Source organism: Macaca fascicularis, chromosome 12 (genome assembly GCF_037993035.2).
Source record: "Macaca fascicularis isolate 582-1 chromosome 12, T2T-MFA8v1.1".
NCBI classification, from domain to species: domain Eukaryota; kingdom Metazoa; phylum Chordata; class Mammalia; order Primates; family Cercopithecidae; genus Macaca; species Macaca fascicularis.
Genome location: NC_088386.1, coordinates 35,521,948 through 35,535,469, shown reverse-complemented (window position 1 = coordinate 35,535,469; position 13,522 = coordinate 35,521,948). Strand labels below are relative to the sequence as shown.

General features: G+C 36.1%; 1 long non-coding RNA gene across 2 annotated transcripts in view; it reads left to right on the top strand.

Annotated features, from left to right (window-relative positions):
* Nucleotides 1-9,483, top strand: part of LOC135966424 (uncharacterized) — a 46,619-nt gene extending 37,136 nt beyond the window's left edge. For both annotated transcript variants that reach the window (XR_010579747.1, XR_010579746.1), the window contains exons 4-6: nucleotides 1,261-1,366; nucleotides 4,142-4,302; nucleotides 8,932-9,483. This is a non-coding gene — a long non-coding RNA (uncharacterized lncRNA). The remainder of the gene's footprint in view (nucleotides 1-1,260; nucleotides 1,367-4,141; nucleotides 4,303-8,931) is intronic.
* Nucleotides 9,484-13,522: the final 4,039 nt, after the last annotated feature.

Here is a 13,522-nt window from a genome sequence, read left to right as displayed (position 1 = left end):
CTTAGGTATTTAAAATACTACTTTTAGATTACAGAACTGGAAGAGATAATAGATTTGACATTTTTCAAACTACCTTTTCTAGATGTGCCCCCAAACTCATCCTGCCAAATGCAGATTGAAATAAAAATCTGAAGCACTTTTTCAGAAGAATCGCTGATGCTAGTACTGCGTGGGTATAGTTGGAAGGATAAATTTGCAATAGATTCTCATCAAACTCCATATTCCAATCAATGAGAGGGGAAAATATGTAGGGGCAAGAAAGAGATATTGTATAGTATTCAGCGCTCCCCTGGCAGCCTAATTCTGTAGTAAGTCAGGTGAACCAAGAGCCTCACCTCGCCTAGCCTAACTTACTCCTCAGCCTCTCAATACCTGGCAGGCTGGACGTACACCAGCCCTTGTTCTGGAAGAACCATATCCTTTCCCTCATATTCACTCTCTTAGGTAAGTTTTCCCAGTGAAGTCATATGGTTACATTTTAAAAATCTGCTGCTACATTTTTAGTGCATGCAGTCCCGGGGAGCAGGAGTGAGGGAGGAATGGAGCAGGGAGGAAAGGAGAACACATGCCAGAACACAATATTCAAAGGCCACCGTTTGGTACAGAGCATGACTGATTGCTCAACCTCGTAGGGTCAGCATCTGAGATGCTTTAGAAAAGGCTGCTTACGAATGCCATCTCAAGACCATAGTGGATCTTGGGTTAGGTAGCAGGTACCACCAGCTTTCACAACAGAAGTCCGGGAATTTAAAACATCTGTTGTTCTGTATTGCAGACACAGAACTAGCAATTTTACAACTGTCTGTTCTCCTGGAAATTAATTTCTCCCAGTTCTCATTTCCCAATTTTAAAAACTTTGGCTTTATTTTCTCAACCCATTTTCTGATTTCCTACATGAATTACCACTAGTTCATATATCCACTTTGCTTTCTATTTTGATTCACACAGATTGACTTTGTAATCCATTTTTCATGCTGCCCAGCCACCCCAGGTTTGTGCACAGGTTCTTATGACCAGAATGCATGAGATTTGATGTTCTCTACTTTAATTTGCTGGCTGTAGGTAAGGGATATTCTCCCAGTTCCTGTTGTGTTCCAAGATAAAATCTTAAAGATCTCTCTAGATAAGTGACATACTCATACAGTATTTTTTTTATCTACTTGAATTGCATATATATATGTGTGTGTGTGTGTATATATATATATATATATATATGTCACTTAGCATTTTATAAATTACTTTCATATATTTTCTTTTTAGACTTCACCATCAATTCATACAGCAGATATCATCATACACAGTCTGGGTGTTGATGATTTGGGCCCAGAGAGACCAAGTAAGCGAATTGCCTGAAGACACATTGTTGGTGAGTAACAAAATACGGGGACCTGGAGCAATACTAATTTCACAACCCTATTTACTCTCTTCTGGAAAGTAAGAAAAAAAAATGGTATGACTCTGGAAAAAATTGATGAAGTTCCCAGGTCTCAGATTAAAGCATAATATTGGAGAAGCAGAAACTCCGTTTATCACCCAGTGAAGTGAATTTGAGGATTAGATCTTTCTCTGTTAGTTATAGTGCATTATTCAGGGCAGATACATGTGCCTGACCATGTTGATCAGATAAAGCAGATGACCATTAAAGTCCCCTATCACAGTATGAAATATGACTGTATGTTCTGCTATTCCTATTTAATGGAGAAATGTGAGAAAGCTGTTCCTTGTTGAAAATCAACTCACAATATAAACAAATAACATTGTATCTATTAACACTAGCAAATGAGAACAGAAAATAGATGACTGAAAATCATACTTTTAGCATAACATATGAATGATGCAAATTCCTCGGGGGTAAAAAAAAATTAGCAATCTGTTCATACTGGTTGCCAGAAAGTTCTTGAATTTAAATATGAATACTTCTATTGTGACTATGAAGGCTGACAGAGCTGTATGTCTGAAATTTAATCTGACCAGTGATGTTAGGATATAACAGCAGATATTCGGGACTGAAAGTGGGTACTCATCAATACAAATACTACACTGAGATGTAATAAATATCTCCTTGCCAACTTTTTTCTATGATGTCACTGTGAGCTTTATGCAAGAATATTTGTTACTTTATATTTTAAAAACCTTTAAAATAAATGATATATGGAATGAAAGATTAGCAGTAGCAGATAAATCATCACCATTTGATCGTTTATATTTGACGATGGTAAAGTGATAGCCTTAATGTCATTCCATGCATGTGAAGCACATTGAAATTGTTAGAAACATATCAAGAATTCTGAATGAAACAACACACCTAAATCTGAAGTCTTCTCTCTACTCTCCTTATCCTCTAATGCTATGTATATCTGGGCTGTCTAATTATAACACATCTAGGTAGGTGAGAAACTGTTATTTCAAGATGATGCTGTGCAAAATTCTTGGTTAGATTTGTGTTTAAGGTCTAAATGAATGCTATTAGTATATTATGGAGAGTGTCTGGCTTGGAACAAAGTATTGACACACTTTCTAGAAACAGAATTAGTAGGAGCAAAACTCATTTCTGTAGGAGATCTGGACTCTTTGAGCAGTGAGAAATGTCAGGGTCACATGTGCAGTCGGAGAATGTGAAGGAGACAAGGACCATAGAGACAGAAAGGCTGATTCTTTCCTCTGCTCAAACTTGTCCAAGGTACTTCCTAACAACAAGAAAATGGCAGAACCTGAAAAAATGAATGTTCGTAAGTCTGAATAGCAGGAATGGAATCAAATTAAACATCAAAATGCAGGGTTCACAAAAGTATTTTAAATATATATATATATATATATGTGTATTTTTTTTCTTTTAAGCAAGCAACATTTGTCTGCACTGTTCTATGTTTACGTTTACGTGTGTGTTTTGCAGTAGACTGGTAATAAGAAAGAATAAAATCACTTGCTTGACTGAAAGAGTCTGTTAATAAGTAGGGGAGAGAGACATGTTCACTTCATGGATAAACATAATATGATGAAAAGAGACCCTATGCAAAAGGAAGGATTAGAAGGGTGTCTGTGAGAAAGAATGATAGTCTGATACTAATAAAAAGCATTGATTAAGGAGAGCAATGTCTTTTCTTCAACTTGAGCTACTGAGTTTAATATTTGCTCTTTCTGACTATGCTGAGATCAGAGCACAAAACTTTTCCCTAGCCAGGTAGTTATTAGAGAAACCCTGAGCTCTACTGGTGAATCTACAATCACCACTTGATGATGGCAAATGGGATTTATGATTAGACTATGAAATAGATAAGAGTATCTTTAACTATCTTTGAGAAGTGCATGGTTGTGCAGACAGGTAATGCTGTGGTCCTTACCTGTCTTAGATGGGACCCTGCCTGAGGAAGACTGAGTTATAGCCAGGATTCCTGTCTAGAACAACTGTTTAGAAGCAAGAGGTGGGAGGAGTGGACAGAGGTGTTGTGTGAGGTTACAACATGAAAAATGTTTGTTTGTTTGTGATACTCACTGGTCAACCAGAGCAGGCCTTTTCGGTGCTGTTCTGAGTTGTTTTTTATTTCATTTTTAAAACTTAAAATCCTGTAAGGGACTGCCTAACCATCCTGATTTATATGTACATGAATAAGTAAGCTCTTGTTAACATGTGTGATACATAGTATTTGACAGTGCTTCCAGGAATTCAGGACACTACTCAAAAGCTTATTAGATATGCTATACTTCATGAAAACACCCAAATTATTTATCATTAACTCTCATTTTACTGGAGAGGAATATTACTGGAAGAAATTAGATTTTCCAGGGTAAGCTGAAAATAATTTATTTCATTCTGAAATATCATTCTTTTTATTTCCTTCTTTTCTTCCTTTCTTTCCTTTCCTTTTCTTTTAGTTAACCTTGGAGCAAATTTTTTTTCTATAAAAAATGACTCTAAACAGTAACCTTTGGCTACCATTTCTTAGTACCAGATGATTTACCCACAGTAAATACATTCAGCCAAAGATGTGACCAATTTTTTTTTTGAAATGTGATTTTTAGAAGGGAAGGCATTCTCCAGACTGATTGACGGAGATGGACTACCCCTGGTCCAAAATAAGCCACTGGCATCTTCTGCCAGCCCATGGTGCAGCTTCCTGAGTTTCCTTTCTTTCTTTTGTAGAGCTCTGTGGCTTCTTGACTAACACATGAGGCCACCTCCCAGAGCTGTTTGAACTGTTCCTGCTGATAGGGGAGGGCATTTCTCCAGCCCTGCTTCTAGACTCCCTCTTACTCTTCAGATGGCCTCTCACACAGTTGCATATTGAGTTATCGTTTCAAAAGGTAATTTCACAAAAATATACAAATATTATCTTCTGTAAGTTATTTGCAATGGATACGTGGGCCAAAAGCTAAGGTGAGAGACACAGACTTTGAATGCTAAATCTTGTTGAGTTTTAAAGATATATTTTTATATTGTATGGATTCCTGCTGAGCAGAGATGGTCTCATGGCGAAAGATTAATGTTCCAGACATGGAGGTTGCTGGACCCAAACGATCTCAGGAAGAAGCTATTCTTCACACACAGCTATCCAGGTTGCCAATTTAGAATGCATTTTTATCTAAGCAGAGTATATGTGTGGACATATTTCCTGTAACTTCTGCAGTCACAGATATAAATATTTTCTGATTAGTATTTCTATGGCCAACTTAGTTTCTGACCCTACCTTGTCAAGGAATAAGGTTTACGTCTCAGTCTGTGACCTACTTTTTTGCCAGGATTGTCACCTGTGATCTCAATCCTGCTTTCAACCTGCTATAAACATAATTCTAGGCCAGAGGTCAGAGATCATAGGCCAGTTTACAAATATTGCATTTATTGTTCTAATTCTTAAACAGTGTATATAGTTCTCTGTGGCTAGGCAGAGAGAGAAGAGTAGACATGACAAGCCAGCTGGGGCAGACAAACTCACCTTGTCAATTACTTGAAAATTTCATGCAGAATAGTTCTTACATCTGATTTTACCTATATCTTATTTGGAAAACTTCTAACCCAAATTACTAAAAACGTTTTCCCTTATTGTAATCAAAATGTAATCTACATATGTCAAAGTGCAAACATTAATATATACAGCTTACCAAATAGAAATAGAACAAGAAATATCAGCAACATTTCTTTTTTAATCACATTCTTATCACTAGAAAAAGTTTTAGTAACTTTCATATTTGCATATTTCTTTATAAATTATATATAGAAACTTGGGTGTAATATTCATCATAAAACATTCTTAAAAATATAAATTAAAAATGTGAGAAGCTAGCAAATGAAAAGGAAGCTACAATATTTTTTTCTTATACTGATATAGTTTGGATATTGGTTCCTATCCAAATCACATGTTGAATTTAATCGGTAATGCTGGAGGTGGGGTCTGGTGGGAAATGTTTGGGTCATGGGAGCAGATCCCTCATGGCTTCATGCTGCCTTCCTGATAATGAGTTCTCTTGTGAGATCTGGTCATTTAAAACTGTGTGGCACCTCCCCTACCCCCAACTCTCATTCCTGTTCTCACCATATGAGAAACCTATTCTCCTGCTTTGCCTCCAAAAGTGATTGTAAGCTTCCTCAGGCCTCTTCAGAAACAGATGCGGCTATGCTTCTTGTATAGCCTGCAGAACCATGAGCCAATTAAACTTATTTTCTTTGTGAGTTACACAGTGTCAAATATTTCCTTGTAGCAATGCAGGAACAGCCTAATCCATAAATCACAAAACATTCTGTCCTGGGAAGCACGTTCCTTCCCTTTGGAGTTGCTTGTATGGCTCATGATGCATAGTTGCTTCTTTCTGTCTTACTGATCTCAAGTTGAGGACATTCATTGTCTTCTTGGTTTCTCTCTGTTAACTCGCTTCATTATCTCTTCCTGATTTCTGAACTCTGGTATGTAGATATTCAGAATTGATATGCACTTCATACATTTTTACAGTTGTGTAGATCTGGAATATTTGGTTTAAATTCTCAGACTTAGTTCAGCTCTGGTAGCCAACTTCTCCGAGTCTGCCTTGTCCAGTGGTTGCCAACAAATGGACACAGTGTGTGTAACTACATATTTACAACTTGTTATGTAACAAGTGAAAATATCAGGTCCTCTATCTCAGTGTAAGCTATTACATTATGTAGTGTGGATCTTTTTGGTACTAACTTATTATTATCCTTTGCATTTAAGTGATGTCAAGTTTTATAAGTATCTGTGTAAGAGAAACAAATATGGTTTATATCTGTATCCAATCCTGACATGGAAATATAGTCTTTTAAAATATAAAATTACAGTGTCTGCTGGTCTTTTAAAATATAAAATTACTGTGTCTGCTGTTTGATACTATTTGTCATATTCAAACATGTTATGCTGAGAATTTTTCTCTCTGTGATGATGGACTGCGAGGTTGGCCAGTCTTCTGCTGTGCTGTCTTAGTATCACTCCATTATGCTTTGTGATCTAGAGATTAGAACCACTGGTTTGTCTTCATGTCTTACAGATAATTGCTCCATTGCATGTGTCTGTGTGTGTGTATTTGTGTGTGTGTGTTTAACATTAATACTTCTAAATTTTTTATTTTGAAATAATTTTAAGCTTGGAAAGTTGCGTAGATAATACTTAGGATTTTCTTGGAAACTTTACCCAGCTTTCCCAAATGTTGACATTTTAGATAACCACAACCAATGATCAAACCCAGAAATTATCATTGACAAATACTACTACCTAAATGAATTAACTTGTTTAAGTTATATTAATTATCTCAGTAAAGCCTTTATAAAGTGTATAATCTCTTTTCATCTGGAACACTTCCTCAAATCTTTCTTTATCTTTCTTGAGTCCTTGCCAATTGCTTTGTAAGCTATCCTTCAAATTGTGTTTGACGTGTTTTCTCATGATTAAATTCAGTTTAGAAATTTCTGGCAGAAATAACACATAAATAATGGGGTTTTTTCCTTACTCAGTGTATTACATCAGAAGTTACATATATAGTAATTTTTTACCTCTGGCAATACGAACTATGTGATCATCTATTTAGGGTGATGTTTAGGTCTTTCCTAGAAAGTTATTTTTCCCTTTACTTTTATCTTCAGAGACAGCTTTCTCTCTTCCTCTGTTTATTTCTTTGTTTAATTGTTTACTTACTAGTATGGACTCGTGGATATATGCTTGATTTTAGGTTATAATTAATTAATCAATCAGAGTATAGGTTATCATGTATTACTATGATCTTCTATTTTCTTGCTCTGATTGTCCTAAAATTGGACATGGGAGCCTCCTCATGTTGACTTTTATTTTCTTTGACATTCCACCACTTTTTAAGACTTCCTTACTTTCTGAGACCACAAAATGTTCCAGTCTTACCTTATCCATTCAATGTACCAGTCCAGTAACATAGCTTGCTCTAAAAAGCATTATTTCTTTCTGTTGGATAATGGTGTTTAGAAATCATTATCTGGATAACAGGTGTTCTCCTTGCACTGGTATGCCATTGTTTCTAGGTCTTCTCAATAAAAAGAGCTAGTAAACATATGTAAGGAAACACATGCATATTTACATTTTATATTTATCTATTTAAAAAACAATTAGTTTATCCTAATACCTTTAGTTCTGATCCTATACCACAAGTTTCATTTTAGATTATTTAAAACTCTTTTATTTAATAGTAAGAAATCTGGCTCTCACTATCCACGTTATATTCATGTATTTGCTCAATTCTGGAATACACATAGTCTCAACATTAGTCGTTTATATTTATGTAAAAAACAATTTACTAATAAGAGTGTAACAGTTGTGTACAGTTTTTTTGTTTGTTTTTGTTTGTTTGTTTGTTTGTTTGTTTTTTTGTTTTGAGACGGAGTCTCACTCTGTCTCCCAGGCTGGAGTTCAGTGGTGCAATCTTGGCTTACTACAACCTCTGCCTCCTGGGTTCAAGCGATTCTCCTGCCTCAGCCTCCTGAGTAGCTGAGATTACAGGTGCCCACCACCACACCCAGCTAATTTTTTGTATTTTTCTTTTTTTCAGTAGAGATGGGGTTTCACTGTGTTAGCCTGGGTGGTCTCGATCTCCTGACCATGTGATCTTCCCACCTTGGCCTCCCAAAGTTCTGGGATTACAGGCATGAGCCACCATGCTCATCCAGTTGTGTACAGTTTTAATTCACTTAGAGTACATAGTCAAAATACTGTTGTCTAAAATTAATTAGGTTAGTTATTTTCTCCTGCAACTCCTTCAATGTGTTTATGATATTTATTTGAAATAAGGAACATTTCTTTTTTGGCCTCATTTTTGATTCCTTCATATGACCTGTTGATTTAAATTAATTGTTTTAATGTTTTGAGAATATGAAATATTAGCTTGGTTCTAAAAATGACACCCCAAAAGGCGAATTTATAGAAGTTTCACTCTCTCATTGTCCCTTCTACTGTGCTCCCATTTCTCATTCTTTCCATCCCATTCTCACTCATCACCTACAGGCAAACAAGCTCATTCATTCCGGTTAGTTTTTTCTATTGTTCTTTTTGTTTTTCACAAAAGGGATATATGTATATATGGAATATATATATATATATATGGAATATATATATATGAAAAAAGACAGATAGATATTACATGACAGATAACTTACTGCAGAGTCTCTCTCTCTTATTTATTTATTTATTTATTTATTTATTTATTTTCACTTAATGGTTATGCCCTGGAAATTACTCCATATCAGTTCACAGGGTTCTTCCTCATTCACCTTACAACTATATTTACATTGTGTATATTGTTTACTAAACTATTCTCCAATGTTTGGGAATTAAGATTGATTCTAAGATGTTTGCACTGACAAACGATGTGGGAATAAATAATTTTCATTTTTTTTAACTGCTGGATACATATCTTCAGTTTCCCATTTTCAATGTGTCATGTACTGATTCTTCTGTATCTTTCTAGAGTACATGCTTTCTCTGTTAAAGCTGTGGCAAATTTCTAGACTTGGCATCAGGTGGCTTTTGATGATTCTCAAAGATAATATTCATCTAACATGAATACGTTTTATTGCTCCTGGGGACAGCTATAAGAATGCCCTACTGCTGCCAGGCACAGTGGTTCATACCTGTAATCCCAGAACTTTGGGAGGCCTAGCGGGGCAGATCACCTGAAGTCGGAAGTGTGAGACCAGCCTGACCAGCATGGAGAAATCTCATCCGTACTGAAAATACAAAATCAGCCGGGGCATAGTGGCACATGCCTGTAATCACAGCTACTTGGGAGGCTGAGGCAGGAGAATTGCTTGAACCCAGGAGGTGGAGGTTGTGGTAAGTTGAGATTGAACCATTACACTTCAGCCTGGGCAACAAGAGCAAAACTCTGTCTCAAAACAATAACAACAACAACAACAAAATACCCCACTGCCTAAAAATGTATCCTAAACAATGAAGTTCAGAAATGTTTTAATCAATGAAAGCAAAAATAAAATGTGCGTGGAGCTTCCCAAAGGTAAAACATTGCTTAGCAAGTGTTAGTTTTCTCATTAAGACAAATTTTAAGTCATTGCTATTTATTTTCTTTGCTATATACCAACTGTTTCGTAAAAGTATCTTTTGTAATTTTTTTTAAAAAGTATGCAAATCCCCCCACACATATAAAGCTCAATGTATTTTCACAAAGTTATATGTATTCAGAAACTGGGGCAGAGTAAGAAATATACTGCTCACATTTGACATCTATCATTTCAGTTCACTTACCAAAAAAGTACACAAAAACATGTTGTGTCTCCTTTTACACTTTGCCAATGAAATTTACAGTCCTGTCCATGTTTTGGTAAATGGAGCCAGATTGTCTCAGCTTTATTCCTAATTCATGTTCACTGAACTACAGCAAAACTCTACATCAAAATAGACCATAAATATGTTTCTTCAAATGTAAAACTGAAGTAATTATTCTGCACAGTAAGAAAAGATTAATGAGATGGTGCCCATAAAGTATTCATTTAAAAGGCTCTGGGAAAAAAACAAATTCAAAAATACATTTTCATGACCCCTTAAAAATAAAATTAGGGAGCTCTCCAATGAAGTTGAATTTTGTGTTTGTTTCTTCTTAACTACATATTTGCTGAATGAAATTTCTTTCTTTTCTTTTCTTTTTTTTCTTTCAAGACAAGGTCTCACTTTGTTACCCAGGCTGGAGTGCAGTGATGTGATCTTGGCTCCTTTGCAGCCTCAACCTCCCAGTTTCAAACTAACCTCCTGCCTCAGTCCCTCATTAGCCAGAACTGCAGGAGTGTACCACTACACCCAGCTAATTTTTGTAATTTTTGTACACACTGGGTTTCTCCATGTTGCCCAGGTGGGCCTCAAACTCCTAAGCCCAAGCCAATCACCCGCCTTGGCCTCCCAGAGTGCTAGGATTACAGGCATGAGCCACCACACCCAGCTGGGAATGGTATCTTACTATTATCTTTCTTTCACATTTAGTGTCTTATTTTCATTATCTCCCTAGGTTTTTTTGGGTTTTTTTCCCATATCTTTTCTACTAAACTCTCTGTTCAGTGCCTTTCCTCAAACCTTCTTATCTTTGTCTTGTTTTCTTTCTCATGACCTCTCTCTGCTCCAACAAGCAAGGCAAAACATTTCCCGATTCCCATTAGTAAACAATTTATTTATGTTAAATTTGAATTTGATATTTCATGGAGCAAAGTACCTTGCTTTGTATTTCATGCTTTTAAATATTCTATCTCTGATTATAATGTATAACAATAAGTAAGAATTTTTGAGGTACATGAATGTTCAGTATTCATTTGTTTTAAATTATCCAATCAAATAGCAGCACTGAAAACCTGCACATTTTTATAACTATTTACTATCAGATGCATGTAATCTACTTATTATTGTGATAAAACATCTTTGGTTATTGTCAGGAAGACAGCATTTTTGATATGATAATCAAAGAGCAGTCGCTTGCATAAAATTATGTCACAAATCACATTATTTTATTCTGGCAACATTTATTATATTCTGCCGATGATTCTCCAGAAAATCTTAAAACACATTCAAAAATGCGATTTTAGGTGTTTTATAAACAGAAGTTGTGTGTGTATCAATTAAAAGCCTGCAAAAAGACAGTTTCTATAGTGCTTTCAAGATCTTCCTTCCCCAAGGGTTAATCAGTTCTAAGAAACTGAATCCTATTTTTGTTGCCAGTTTAATAAAAACAGGCATACCTGTTGCCCAGGGCAGTATTATTCCTTCAGACAGCCACAGTCGGGGAAGAGATTTCTTTCCTTTTCTTACCTAATTAAAATGAAACAAATGAGCTATAATAGAAATCATAAAGTCACCATAGGATATTTCCTTGGGCTATCAGCTTTCCCAGATGGTCATTAATACCCAGATTATAACACATAACAATTCTCATTATTTTTTGCTATGCAGTACATCTTGAAAACAGGCTTATTAAATATTTGGAAAGTAGCTAATATTATTGGAAAAAATAATCATATTCAGTGATGACTCTTAATTGGTTTAAAGATTGATTACTTAGAATTGAGGAACGCTTGGGAATAAAAAATCAACAAAACAAACAAAAAATACAGAGAACTATTATTATATGAGACAACAGGCAAAATGTTGCAGTGTTTTGGAAAGAATATGAGTAGAGTTAGTCAACTGAGTATGAATTGACTGCTTCCCGTATACCCTTTACTTGCTTTGTGCTTTTGGAGATATAAGGAAAAGAGGACCACAAATTTTCTGTGTTTAAAATTTGAGAAGAGATTACTGTTGTGTAGCTGTGTACAATTAAGTAGGGTGTTGAGGAAACTCAATTGTGTAGCTAACATTTTCTCTAGAAGCTTTTGTTCATTCTCTACCTTCAAACAAATGACGAACCAAAAGTCAAAAAACAGTATGTCAATATTAGATTACAAAAATAGTGAAAGTTTTGTAAATTCACCTGCGTGGATAGTACAATTGATTGTTCAGAAATTCGTTATGATGCTAGAAAACACAATTTAATTTAAAAGTTAATCAAAGGTCTGTATATAGAAATTGCTACCATAAAAATAGAGGAGGAAGGTGTCTTCAAATCTAGGAATCTTTATTTACATTTTTAGAAGTACATATGTCTATCTGAAGAATTCAGTAGCATCCGTCATACTTAAATTGCTTGACATTAGCTATTAACACTTGGAAACCATTTCCCACTATTGTGGTTCTTAAATGCTTTCAATATTTCACACACTGAATTCAGAAATGCAATTAGCAAGCTGAATAGCATATCAACATTTGATAATTGCACCTAAAATATACAGCAGATTATGCAGTTTTACTCTGAAAAGGCTATTCCCTTATTCACTCCTAGAAACTGTCCATTCTTTTGGCATGTTTTATTTTCCTTCTTTATGCAAAAGTGATGGTGCTGAATGCTAATTAATTGATTCTTGATCAAATCTCAAGCAGTTATGTTCAAGTAATTAGTTCAGGCTCTTGCGTTTCTGACATTCTGCAAACATTTTGTTTGAATTTCTAATTTATCTTTCCTTAATAAATCAACAGCTGACCTTTAGTAGATGCTTGTACTAGAGAATATAGAGAACAGGACAAATGTGTCTTTTCCGAATGGGCTAGTCATAAGTTCTGCCAGGTTTTTAGTCTTGAATATTTTCTGCGGATATCCTTGAAAGTTAGCCATTTGGCCAAACAACATGACTGCTAGCTCTAATAGACATGACTCACATTTCCACATTTACCCACCTGAAGGGGTGGCCTGCCCCTCCACACCTGTGGGCATTTCTCGTTAGGTGGAATGAGAGACTTGAGAAAAGAAATGAGACACAGAGACAAAGTATAGAGAAAGAAAAAGTGGGCCCAGGGGACCAGCGCTCAGCATACGGAGGACTCACACCGGCATCGGTCTCTGAGTTCCCTCAGTATTTATTGATCATTATCTCTACCATCTTAGAAAAAGGAAAGTGGCAGGATAATAGGATCCTCCTCGTAGGGAGAAGGTCAGCAGTAAGACACATGAATAAAGATCTCTGTGACATGAATAAGTTTAAGGAAAAGTGCTGTGCCTTGATATGCATATGCAAACATCTCCATAAACCTTTTTAGTGCATAGAGAGCAGCATTGCTGCTAGCAAGGCACAGCCCTAAGGCAGTTTTCTCCTTTCTCAGTAAACAGAACATACACCCAGATGTTCCATTGCCCAGGGACGGGCAGGAGACACATGCTTTTCTCTATCTCAACTGCCAAGGGGCCTTCTTTCCTCTTATACTAGTCTTCCTCAGCACAGACCCTTCACACGTGTCAGGCTGGGGGACGATCAGGTCTTTCCCTTCCCACGAGGCCATATTTCAGACTATCACATGGGGAGAAACCTTGGACAATACCTAGCTTTCCTAGGCAGAGGTCCCTGCGACCTCTGGCAGTGTACGTGTCCCTGGGTACTTGAGATTAAGAGAATGGTGATGACTTTTCACAAGCATACTGCCTTCAGGCACTTGTTTAACAAAGCACACCCTGCACAGCCCAAAATCCGTTA